General features: G+C 45.6%; 1 protein-coding gene across 1 annotated transcript in view; it reads left to right on the top strand.

Annotated features, from left to right (window-relative positions):
• LOC121556055 (CD276 antigen-like) overlaps positions 1-13,641 on the top strand; it is a 97,400-nt gene that overhangs the window by 40,450 nt on the left and 43,309 nt on the right. The window lies entirely within an intron of this gene.

Raw genomic sequence — 13,641 nt, forward strand, 5'->3', positions numbered from 1 at the left:
AGTTTTCCAAGTTGGCCGTAGGCTCCCCGCCGACTGAAATGGAGGACATATTGAAAGCCCTTGTTGCTGGCCAGCAAGCCCAGATGCAAGCAAACGTGGCTCTCTTGGAGGAGCAAAAGAAAGCCAACCTTCTGAAGGCAGAGGAATTGCAGTTGCAGAGACAGAGGGTGGTCCAAAATACCCGCCCAATAAAGGCAAGTGACTTTATATCTAAGATGGGAGCTACCGATGACATTGAGGCATACCTGCATGCATTTGAGGCCACGGCCACTAGGGAAGCCTGGCCCAAGCAACAGTGGGTTGGTCTGTTAGCCCCCCTTTCTAACCGGGGAATCGCTGAATGCTGTCCGGGACCTGGGCCCTGACCAGGTTACTGACTATGATGCCCTGAAGTCTGAGATCCTCAGCAGATATGGACTCACAAAGTTTGGTATGGCCCAGCGCTTTCACGGCTGGACCTTCCAACCAGACCAACCTCCTCGGGCGCAGATGCACGAACTTGTCCGAATCGCAAGGAAATGGCTGGATCCGCAGAGGAATACAGCAGCGGCGGTGGTGGAGGCCGTTGTGGTGGATCGTTACCTACGCGCCCTGCCTTATGAGGCAAAACGGTTCATCAGTCAACAGGCCTTGACCACGGCTGATCTGACCGTGGAAGCTGTGGAAAAGTACCAGGCCACAGCGGAGATGCTGAATGCTTCCCGAAAAGACCCCAGGAGTGCGGCCCCACCACAAATGGGAAGAACCCGTCCAAAGGACCCCAAGGTCTCGAACCCAGCCACGTCAGGACTTATCCCGGCTCCAGGGGGAGCCAGAAACCAGGCGGGTCCAAGAAGAGTACACCAGGAGGGGGGAAACTCGACAGTGTTACCGGTGTGGGGAGATGGGACATATCTCCTGGAAGTGTGGGAAACCAGCCGATGAACCTATGCCCACTGCGGAGTCCTCCAGCTCAGCACCCACACACCGTTTTGCCTCGCTCTTGGGAGTCGTAGATGGCGGCCCAGATCGACCCCCCACCTGCCCGGTAACTGTGAATCACCATGATGTGGAGGCCTTACTGGATTCTGGTAGCCGGGCCACCCTGGTGCGTAAGGATTTGGTGGGCCCAACGTGTCTGACCCCGGGGAAAGTCCTCCCAGTTTCCTGTGTCCATGGGGACACCAGAGAATACCCCATTACTGAACTTACAATGACCAGCACACGGGGAACCATACACACGACGGCGGGGGTGGTTGATTCCCTCCCCGTCCCTGTCCTAATTGGACGAGACTGCCCAGCCTTTTACCCACTCTGGAGAGAGTCTCAGGAGAGGATAACCCGAGTACCTCGGAAACGGAGAGGCAAGACTCATCCTGGGAAGGCTCCGGTGCAATCCTCCGAGTTACTCACTCCCGCCCGGGCTCTGATAGGGATGGCAGGTGCCCAGACCGACACAGAGACGGAGCTACAGAATCTGGACAAAGAACTGTCTGGTCTGAAGGGGACCGCTGAGAGGTATCGTTTGTTAAAGCAACAGTTAGACATGAAGACAGAAGAGTTAGATATCCTCCAGGCTAAACTCCAACAGAGCTCCTTCCCTAAGCAACAGGAGGAGCTGGAGAGGCTGCGCAGGACCATCGAGGAGTGTGAGGAGACCCTGCGCAGTAGTAAGGAGGTCCAGAAGAAGGCAGAGGAGAAGTACAAGGTGTTGGAGAACAAGATGAAGAATGCGGAGGCAGAGAGAGAGAAGGAACTGAAAGCTGCTCAACAGAAGCTAAACTCTGCTAAAACCAAGGCTGATGCGTTCAGTAAGAAACTCAAGGAGAGACAACAGGAGGCTGAGTCCCTGGTCCTAGAGTTGGAGGAGTTGAAGAGAGAGCAGTCTGGCAAGCACCACGGCAATGCGGACGCCCTCTCCCGGCGTGATGCCTTCTTCGCTGCCTTTACCCGACGAGGACGTCGGTCCCGAGGAGGGGGATGTGTGATGTCACGAGAGGCTGTGTCCTGGAGGGACGTTACATCCCCCTGAGGTGGCTGCAAACCCAGACAGCTATGGCTCCATCTGCTGGTATGGTCGGGAACTCCACCCCTCTATGGCCAATCTTCCCACGCAGCTGAAACAAATGAGGAGCTGATGAGCTGAAGGTTGGGGAAGGGAAGAGACACAGTCTCCAACCTGGGCTCTCTGGAGGACAAGAGTGCTGCACGTCCACTTCCATGAGGAATATAAGGATTTGGAGATACTTACCTTTGGGAAATACTCACCTTTGGATATATGCACCTGTGGAAATACGTGAGAGACATTTGGAAGGACTTTTTGCTGGGTTGGCCACTAGCTGCAACGTGGACTACAGTAAGGCTGGGGAAAAGTTATCTGAGCGAGTGAGAATTATGATTTTGGATGTGGAAGAGACATCCCTGAACTGTTAACCCTTAAAGAGCCACAAGAGAACAGAATTTTGTTATATTTTCGTTAATTTCCCAAGACCTATAATAAAATCCTTGTTTTGTTTGAACCTTGTCTCCTTGCACTACTTGAGCAATCCCGCTGAAAGCTGTGTAGCCTCTCGTGACGTCACAATATATATATATATATATATATACAGTACCAGTAAAAAGTGTGTACACACCTACTCATTCCAGGGTTTTTCTTTATTTTTACTATTTTCTACATTGTAGAATAATAGTGAAGACATCAAAACTATGAAATAACACATATGGAATCATGTAGTAACCAAAACAAGTGTTAAACAAATCAAAACATATTTTATATTAAAGTAGCCACCCTTTGCCCTGATGACAGCTTTGCACACTCTTGGCATTCTCTCAACATGCTTCATGCATTTTAATTAACAGGTGTGCCTTGTTAAAAGTTAATTTGTGGAATTTCTTTCCTTCTTAATGCATTTGAGGCAATCATTTGTGTTGTGACAAGGTAGGACTGCCACAGGAAAGGAAGACCCAGAGTTACCTCTGCTGCAGAGAATAAGTTCATTAGAGTAACTGCACCTCAGATTGCAGCCCAAATAAATGCTTCACAGAGTTCAAGTAACAGACACATCTCAACATCAACTGTTCAGAGGAGACTGCGTGAATCAGGCCTTCATGGTCGAATTGCTGCAAAGAAACCACTACTAAAGGACACCAATAAGAAGAAGAGACTTGCTTGGGCCAAGAAACATGAGCAATGGACATTAGACTGGTGGAAATCTGTCCTTTGGTCTGATGAGTCCAAATTTGAGATTTTTGGTTCCAACCGCCGTGTCTTTGTGAGACACAGAGTAGGTGAACGGATGATCTCCACATGTGTGGTTCCCACTGTGAAGCATGGAGAAGGAGGTATGATGGTGTAGGGGTGCTTTGCTGGTGAAACTGTCAGTGATTTATTTAGAATTCAAGGCACACTTAACCAGCATGGCTACCACAGCATTCTGCAGCAATACACCATCCCATCTGGTTTGCGCTTAGTGGGACTATCATTTGTTTTTCAACAATGACCCAAAACACACCTCCAGGCTGTGTAAGGGCTATTTGACCAAGAAGGAGAGTGATGGAGTGCTGCATCAGATGACCTGGCCTCCACAATCACCCGACCTCAACCCAATTGAGATGGTTTGGGATGAGTTGGACTGCAGAGTGAAGGAAAAGCAGCCAACAAGTGCTCAGCATATATGGGAAGTCCTTCAAGACTGTTGGAAAAGCATTCCGGGTGAAGCTGGTTGAGAGAATGCCAAGAGTGTGCAAAGCAGTCATCAAGAGAAAGGGTGTCTACTTTGAAGAATCTCAAATATAAATATATTTTGGATTTGATTAACACTTATTTGGTTACTACATGATTCCATATGTGTTGTTTCATACTTTTCTACAATGTAGAAAATAGTAAAAATAAAGATAAACCCTGGAATGAGTAGGTTTGTCCAAACTTTTGACTGGTACTGTATATATGTACAGTGGGGAGAACAAGTATTTGATACACTGCCGATTTTGCAGGTTTTCCTACTTACAAAGCATGTAGAGGTCTGTAATTTTTATCTTAGGTACACTTCAACTGTGAGAGACGGAATCTAAAACAAAAATCCAGAAAATCACATTTTATGATTTTTAAGTAATTAATTTGCATTTTATTGCATGACATAAGTATTTGATACATCAGAAAAGCAGAACTTAATATTTGGTACAGAAACCTTTGTTTGCAATTACAGAGATCATACGTTTCCTGTAGGTCTTGACCAGGTTTGCACACACTGCAGCAGGGATTTTGTCCCACTCCTCCATACAGACCTTCTCCAGATCCTTCAGGTTTCGGGGCTGTCGCTGGGCAATATGGACTTTCAGCTCCCTCCAAAGATGTTCTATTGGGTTCAGGTCTGGAGACTGGCTAGGCCACTCCAGGACCTTGAGATGCTTCTTACGGAGCCACTCCTTAGTTGCCCTGGCTGTGTGTTTTGGGTCGTTGTCATGCTGGAAGACCCAGCCACGACCCATCTTCAATGCTCTTACTGAGGGAAGGAGGTTGTTGGCCAAGATCTCGCGATACATTGCCCCATCCATCCTCCCCTCAATACGGTGCAGTCGTCCTGTCCCCTTTGCAGAAAAGCATCCACAAAGAATGATCTTTCCACCTCCATGCTTCACGGTTGGGATGGTGTTCTTGGGGTTGTACTCATCCTTCTTCTTCCTCCAAAAACGGCGAGTGGAGTTTAGACCAAAAAGCTCTATTTTTGTCTCATCAGACCACATGACCTTCTCCCATTCCTCCTCTGGATCATCCAGATGGTCATTGGCAAACTTCAGACGGGCCTGGACATGCGCTGGCTTGAGCAGGGGGACCTTGCGTGTGCTGCAGGATTTTAATCCATGACCAGGTCCTGCCGTGTAGTTCTGGGCTGATCCCTCACCTTCCTCATGATCATTGATGCCCCACGAGGTGAGCTCTTGCATGGAGCCCCAGACCGAGGGTGATTGACCGTCATCTTGAACTTCTTCCATTTTCTAATAATTGCGCCAACAGTTGTTGCCTTCTCACCAAGCTGCTTGTCTATTGTCCTGTAGCCCATCCCAGCCTTGTGCAGGTCTACAATTTTATCCCTGATGTCCTTACACAGCTCTCTGGTCTTGGCCATTGTGGAGAGGTTGGAGTCTGTTTGATTGAGTGTGTGGACAGGTGTCTTTTATGCAGGTAATGAGTTCAAACAGGTGCAGTTAATACAGGTAATAAGTGGAGAACAGGAGGGCTTCTTAAAGAAAAACTAACAGGTCTGTGAGAGCCGGAATTCTTACTGGTTGGTAGGTGATCAAATACTTATGTCATGCAATAAAATGCAAATTAATTACTTAAAAATCATACAATGTGATTTTCTGGATTTTTTCCGTCTCTCACAGTTGAAGTGTACCTATGATAAAAATTACAGACCTCTACATGCTTTGTAAGTAGGAAAACCTGCAAAATCGGCAGTGTATCATATACTTATCCCACTGTATATGTGATGGGATGTATAGACATTATGGACAGTATGTGGATAGATATACTATATATATCTGAAGAATACGTGGATAGAATAGTATATGTACAGCAACAGTTGAATAGGATGGCCTTGACTAGAATACAGTATATACATATGAAATGTGTAAAACAGTATGTAAACATTATTAAAGTGACCAGTGTTCCATTATTAAAGTGTCCCGTGTTCCATGTCTACAGTGCCTTCGGAAAGTATTCAGATCCCTTGACTTTTTCCACATGCTGTTACGTTACAGCCTTATTCTAAAATTGATTAAATAAAGACAATTCCTCAGCAATCTACACACAATACCCCATAATGACAAAGCGAAAACATGTTTTTATAAATTTTTGCAAATGTATAAAATACAAACAACAGAAATACCTTATTTAAATAAGTATTCAGAGCCTTTGCTATGAGACTCAAAATTGAGCTCAGTGGCATCCTGTTTCCATTGATCATCCTTGAGATGGTTCTAGAACTTGATTGGAGTCCACCTGTGGTAAATTCAATTGATTGGACATGATTTGGAAAGGCACACACCTGTCTATATAAGGTCCCACAATTGACAGTGCATGTCAGAGCAAAAACCAAGCCATGTGGTCGAAGGAATTGTCCGCGAGACAGGATTGTATCGAGCCACAGATCTGGGGAGGGGTACCAAAAAGCATTTAAGGTCCCCAAGAGCACAGTGGCCTCCACCATTCTTAAATGGAAGAAGTTTGGAACCACCAAGACTCTTCCTAGAGCTGGCCGCCCGGCCAAACTGAGCAATCAGGGGAGAAAGGCCCTGTTCAGGGAGGTGACCAAGAACCCAATGGTCACTCTGACAGAACTCCAGAGTTACTCTGTGGAGATGGGAGAACCTTCCAGAAGGACAACCATCTCTGCAGCACTCCACCAATCAGGCCTTTATGGTAGAGTGGCCAGACGCAAGCCACTCCTCAGTAAAAAGTACATGACAGCCCGCTTGGAGTTTGCCAAAAGGCACCTAAAGACTCTCAGACCATGAGAAACAAAATTCTCTGGTCTGATGAAACCAAGATTGAACTCTTTGGCCTGAATGCCAAGCGTCACGTCTGGAGGAAACCTGGCACCATCCCTACGGCGTAGCATGGTGGTGGCAGCATCATGCTGTGGGGATGTTTTTCAGCGGCAGGGACTGGGAGACTAGTCAGGATCGAGAAAAAGATGAACAGAGCAAAGTACAGAGAAATCCTTGATGAAAACCTGCTCAGGACCTCAGACTGGGGTGAAGGTTCACCTTCCAACAGGACAACGACCCTAAGCACACAGCCAAGACAACACAGGAGTGGCTTCGGGACAAGTCTCTGAATGTCCTTGAGTGGCCCAGCCAGAGCCCAGGCTTGAACCCAATCGAACATCTCTGGAGAGACCTGAAAATAGCTGTGCAGGAATGCTCCCCATCCAACCTGACAGGGCTTGAGAGGATCTGCAGAGAGGAACGGGAGAAACTCCCCAAATACAAGTGTGCCAAGCTTGTAGCGTCATACCCAAGAAGACTCGAGGCTGTAATCACTGCCAAAGGTGCTTCAACAAAGTACAGAGTAAAGGGTCTGAATACTTATTTTTATACATTTCCTAACATTTCTAAAAACCTGTTTTTGCTTTGTCATCATGGGGTATTGTGAGTAGATTGATAAGAAAAAACTAAACAATTTAATCCATTTTAGAATAAGGTTGTAACGTAACAAAATGTGGAAAAAGTCTAGGGGTCTGAATATTTTCAGAATGCACTGTGTGTACACAGGGCAGCAACAGTGATTACGTTTAGGGCAGGGTACTGGGTGGAGACAAGCTAGTGATGGCTATTTAATAGTCTGATGGCCTTGAGATAGAAGCTGTTTTTCAGTCTCTCAGTCGCAGCTTTGAGGCACCTATACTAACCTCACCTTCTGGATGATAGTGGGGTGAACAGGCCTTGGCTCGGTTGGCTGAGGTCCTTGATGATCTTCTTGGCCTTCCTGTGACACCGGGTGCTGTAGATGTCCTAAAGGGCAGGCAGTGTGCTCCCGGTGATGTGATGGGCTGACCGCACCACCCTCTGGAGAGCCCTGCAGTTGCGGATGGTGCAGTTGCCTTACCAGGCGGTGATACAGCCTGACAGGATGCTCTCAATGGTGCATCTGTAAAAGTTTGTGAGGGTCTTAGGGGCCAAGCTAAATTTCTTCAGCCTCCTGAGGTTGAAGAGGCGCTGTTACACTTTCTTCATCACACTGTCTGTGTGAGTGGACCATTTCACATTGTCAGTGATGTGTACGCAGAGGAACTTGAAGCTTTTCACCTTCTCCATTGCGGCCCCGTTGATGTGGATGGGGGCGTGCTCCCTCTGCTGTCTCCTGAAGTCCACGATCAGCTCCTTCGTTTTGTTGACGTTGAAGGAGAGGTTATTTTCCCGGCAGCACTCCGCCAGGGCCCTCACCTCCTCCCTGTAGGCTGTCTCGTCATTGTTGGTAATCAGGCCTATCACTGTTGTGTCATCTGCAAACTAGATGATTGAGTTGGAGGGGTGCGTGGCCACGCAGTCATGGGTAAAGGAGGGGGCTGAGCACTTACCCTTGTGGGGCCCCTGTGTTGAGGATCAGCGTAGTGGGAAATGTGGGGACACAGTGTCCAAGTAAGCTACACGTAGCTATGTATTTGGAAAACATTTCATAACAGGTAAGACATTTAACTCGTTTAGTATAGTCCACTCACTACTTGTAGCAGTATAATCCATTTGTTTGTGTTGTTGGTCTTGGCTGGTAGGTAGCTAGCTAGCACTCACTTACTCACGTGGCTGCTTGCACGTCATGAAAAGGAGCATGAGGGAAGTCCATAGACATAGATAGAGGACTCATCTTTGTATCTGTGCCATTATAGAATCTGTGACAGCATGGGCAACACCATTGAGAAAATCTCCATTTTGAAGTAGTACATTTTCTTCTTCACGATTGGCGATCCCTCCTGTTGACCCTACTAGTAGTTATGTTGTGATAATAACGTTAGTTGTGTTGTGTCAGAGTTAAGGGCCATCCACCAAGCCAATAACTAAAATTAGAACTATAATGATAAACTATAGGCTGCATACGATCAAAGCATCCTACTGCATGCTGCCTATTAATAAGGTGGTAACACAAGACCATTCATGAGGTCTCTAACTGGTTCAGACCATTCAGTGCTTTCAGGGTGTGTTCATTGTCCTAGTGACAACTGCAATTCATACTTTAATGTACATGTAGGCCTAATGAAAAATAATATAGTAACTCGTATTTAAATGTAGCAATTCAACAACAAACACCATTTAGCCTGCACGTCTTTTACAGCATGTCATTGCCTCATTGCTCGTGGTTTGCAAGTGATTTTCCATTTTTATAATGGATGTCAATTCCTTTGGGTCTTCTTTTTCAATGTGCTCATCTCTCTGTATGTCCTGTGCAACTATAGTGAGCTCCAAAAGTATTGGAACAGTGACAATTTTTTTTTGTCTCTGTACTCCTGTACTTTGGATTTGAAATGACACAATGACTGTGGGGTAAAAGTACAGACTGTCAGCTTTAATTTGAGGGTACCATTTAGAAATTACAGCACTTTTTGTACATAGTCCCCCCATTTTACCCTTGTACTTTTACACCTTGTAGAGTCAATGCCCAGACGAATTGAGGTTGTTCTGAGAGCAAAGGGGGGTCCAACTCAATATTAGGATGGTGTTACTAATGTTTTGTACACTCAGTGTATATTCTGCAGTGCTACCAGGCTATTTTGCAATACTTCAACCACCAGAAAGGCTGAAACACACATTGAAATTGGTAGGAAACATCCATCTGGGAAGTGTGATCACTTTCAGGAGGGTATGGAGACAGTGGAACACGTTCTATTTCAGTGCCAGCACTATGAGAGGGAAAGGGATAGATTATTATTAGATTCAAGATGTAATGGTGTTGAAGAGAAGTTTAATTGTATTGTCAAGACAACCTTCATGTGACGTGGTATTTAATTGTGTGTTTCATTTCCTTAGGGAGACAAGATTAATTGGTAGGATTTAGACCCTGTACACACTCCAGTCCAGTTGGTGGCGGTAATGCGCCTTTAAAGTTGGTTGCCAACCTCTTTATAAAAGCCACAGAAGAAGAAAGAAAGAGAGTTGGGACTTTCCTTCACAATCTCAAATCAAATCAAATCAAATTGTATTGGTCACATGCGCCGAATACAACAGGTGCAGACATTACAGTGAAATGCTTACTTACAGCCCTTAACCAACAGTGCATTTATTTTAAACAAAAAAGTAAAAATAAAACAACAACAAAAAAAAAGTGTTGAGAAAAAAAACAGCAGAAGTAAAATAAAGTAACAGTAGGGAGGCTATATATACAGGGGGGTACCGTTGCAGAGTCAATGTGCGGGGGCACCGGCTAGTTGAGGTAGTTGAGGTAATATGTACATGTGGGTAGAGTTAAAGTGACTATGCATAAATACTTAACAGAGTAGCAGCAGCGTAAAAGGATGGGGTGGGGGGGGCAGTGCAAATAGTCCGGGTAGCCATGATTAGCTGTTCAGGAGTCTTATGGCTTGGGGGTAGAAGCTGTTGAGAAGTCTTTTGGACCTAGACTTGGCACTCCGGTACCGCTTGCCGTGCGGTAGCAGAGAGAACAGTCTATGACTAGGGTGGCTGGAGTCTTTGACAATTTTGAGGGCCTTCCTCTGACACCGCCTGGTATAGAGGTCCTGGATGGCAGGAAGCTTTGCCCCAGTGATGTACTGGGCCGTACGCACTACCCTCTGTAGTGCCTTGCGGTCGGAGGCCAAGCAGTTGCCATACCAGGCGGTGATGCAACCAGTCAGGATGCTCTCGATGGTGCAGCTGTAGAATTTTTTGAGGATCTGAGGACCCATGCCAAATCTTTTTAGTCTCCTGAGGGGGAATAGGCTTTGTCGTGCCCTCTTCACGACTGTCTTGGTGTGTTTGGACCATGATAGTTCGTTGGTGATGTGGACACCAAGGAACTTGAAGCTCTCAACCTGTTCCACTACAGCCCCGTCGATGAGAATGGGGGCGTGCTCAGTCCTCTTTTTTTTCCTGTAGTCCACAATCATCTCCTTAGTCTTGGTCACGTTTTGGGAGAGGTTGTTGTCCTGGCACCACACGGCCAGATCTCTGACCTCCTCCCTATAGGCTGTCTCATCGTTGTCGGTGATCAGGCCTACCACTGTTGTGTCGTCGGCAAACTTAATGATGGTGTTGGAGTCGTGCCTGGCCATGCAGTCATGGGTGAACAGAGAGTACAGGAGGGGACTGAGCACGCACCCCTGAGGGGCCCCCGTGTTGAGGATCAGTGTGGCAGATGTGTTGTTACCTACCCTTACCACCTGGGGCGGCCCGTCAGGAAGTCCAGGATCCAGTTGCAGAGGGAGGTGTTTAGTCCCAGGATCCTTAGCTTAGTGATGAGCTTAGAGGGCACTATGGTGTTGAATGCTGAGCTGTAGTCATTGAATAGCATTCTCACGTAGGTGTTCCTCTTGTCCAGGTGGGAAAGGGCAGTGTGGAGTGCAATAGAGATTGCATCATCTGTGGATCTGTTGGGGCGGTATGCAAATTGGAGTGGGTCTAGGGTTTCTGGGATAATGCTGTTGATGTGAGCCATGACCAGCCTTTCAAAGCACTTCATGGCTACAGACGTCAGTGCTACGGGTCTGTAGTCATTTAGGCAGGTTATCTTAGAGTCCTTGGGCACGGGGACTATGGTGGTCTGCTTGAAACATGTTGGTATTACAGACTCAGTCAGGGACATGTTGAAAATGTCAGTGAAGACACTTGCCAGTTTGTCAGCACATGCTCGGAAAACACGTCTGCTGTACTTTCTTTGTTCCTTATTCTCGACACATGGGGTACACGTTAATATTTCATTCATTCACTCGAATGTTTAACAAAGTTTAGAAACTAAGGGGTGTATGTATAATTGGATCCCCATGCTTAATAGGCTCTATAATGCATAATATAGGATAAATGAAATACAGGATAAAGTCAGTCCATGGATTATTAGAAGCAGAATTCAAAGAGTATGTGTCTCTTTTTGTCTTTCAGGCTGCATGTGGTCTCTGTACTGTTTATTATCAGTAAGTGAAAACTAAGTGTTACCATATGGTGTGTATGGACTAGTAGTAGGTCCTATGTCAATCGTTTACAAATACCTTTTAAAGTAATTCTTAAACAAATTGGATCCCTCATCAATGATCACATTTGTACATTGATTAGTGCATTTTTGTGCAGCACTCAAGTCTGTTATTTGTTTACTGCATATTCAACACTATTTTTTATGAAAATAAATAATAAATGGCCAAACAAGCCCAGGTAAAGAGATATACGGGTAAATATCACCATAAGGTGCCTTTGAGACTTCCCCATTTCCCCCCCAAAAAGCTGAGATTTTCCATTGAACTTCATATTCATTGTATTAAGTATACAGTGGGGGAAAAAAGTATTTAGTCAGCCACCAATTGTGCAAGTTCTCCCACTTAAAAAGATGAGAGAGGCCTGTAATTTTCATCATAGGTACACGTCAACTATGACAGACAAAATGAGAAAAGAAAATCCAGAAAATCACATTGTAGGATTTTTAATGAATTTATTTGCAAATTATGGTGGAAAATAAGTATTTGGTCACCTACAAACAAGCAAGATTTCTGGCTCTCACAGACCTGTAACTTCTTCTTTAAGAGGCTCCTCTGTCCTCCACTCGTTACATGTATTAATGGCACCTGCTTGAACTTGTTATCAGTATAAAAGACACCTGTCCACAACCTCAAACAGTCACACTCCAAACTCCACTATGGCCAAGACCAAAGAGCTGTCAAAGGACACCAGAAACAAAATTGTAGACCTGCACCAGGCTGGGAAGACTGAATCTGCAATAGGTAAGCAGCTTGGTTTGAAGAAATCAACTGTGGGAGCAATTATTAGGAAATGGAAGACATACAAGACCACTGATAATCTCCCTCGATCTGGGGCTCCACGCAAGATCTCACCCCGTGGGGTTAAAATGATCACAAGAACGGTGAGCAAAAATCCCAGAACCACACGGGGGGACCTAGTGAATGACCTGCAGAGAGTTGGGACCAAAGTAACAAAGCCTACCATCAGTAACACACTACGCCGCCAGGGACTCAAATCCTGCAGTGCCAGACGTGTCCCCTTGCTTAAGCCAGTACATGTCCAGGCACGTCTGAAGTTTGCTAGAGTGCATTTGGATGATCCAGAAGAGGATTGGGAGAATGTCATATGGTCAGATGAAACCAAAATATAACTTTTTGGTAAAAACTCAACTCGCCGTGTTTGGAGGACAAAGAATGCTGAGTTGCATCCAAAGAACACCATACCTACTGTGAAGCATGGGGGTGGAAACATCATGCTTTGGGGCTGTTTTTCTGCAAAGGGACCAGGACGACTGATCCGTGTAAAGGAAAAAATGAATGGGGCCATGTATCGTGAGATTTTGAGTGAAAACCTCCTTCCATCAGCAAGGGCATTGAAGATGAAATGTGGCTGGGTCTTTCAGCATGACAATGATCCCAAACACACCGCCCGGGCAACGAAGGAGTGGCTTCGTAAGAAGCATTTCAAGGTCCTGGAGTGGCCTAGCCAGTCTACAGATCTCAACCCCATAGAAAATCTTTGGAGGGAGTTGAAAGTCTGTGTTGCCCAGCGACAGCCCCAAAACACATCACTGCTCTAGAGGAGATCTGCATGGAGGAATGGGCCAAAATACCAGCAACAGTGTGTGAAAACCTTGTGAAGACTTACTGAAAATGTTTGACCTGTGTCATTGCAAACAAAGGGTATATAACAAAGTATTGAGAAACTTTTGATATTGACCAAATACTTATTTCCCACCATAATTTGCAAATAAATTCATTAAAAATCCTACAATGTGATTTTCTGGAAAAAAAATCTTTGTCTGTCATAGTTGACGTTTACCTATGATGAAAATTACAGGCCTCTCTCATCTTTTTAAGTGGGAGAACTTGCACAATTGGTGGCTGACTAAATACTTTTTTTCCCCACTGTATGTTATGCTGTTAGAGATGCATATTGGTCAAGCTCCCACACTTTTTATAAATTAACTGCAAGCAGACAATTTACATGCAAACAGCAAAATATGTC

Source organism: Coregonus clupeaformis, chromosome 17, assembly GCF_020615455.1.
Source record: "Coregonus clupeaformis isolate EN_2021a chromosome 17, ASM2061545v1, whole genome shotgun sequence".
In the NCBI taxonomy this organism is placed as follows: domain Eukaryota; kingdom Metazoa; phylum Chordata; class Actinopteri; order Salmoniformes; family Salmonidae; genus Coregonus; species Coregonus clupeaformis.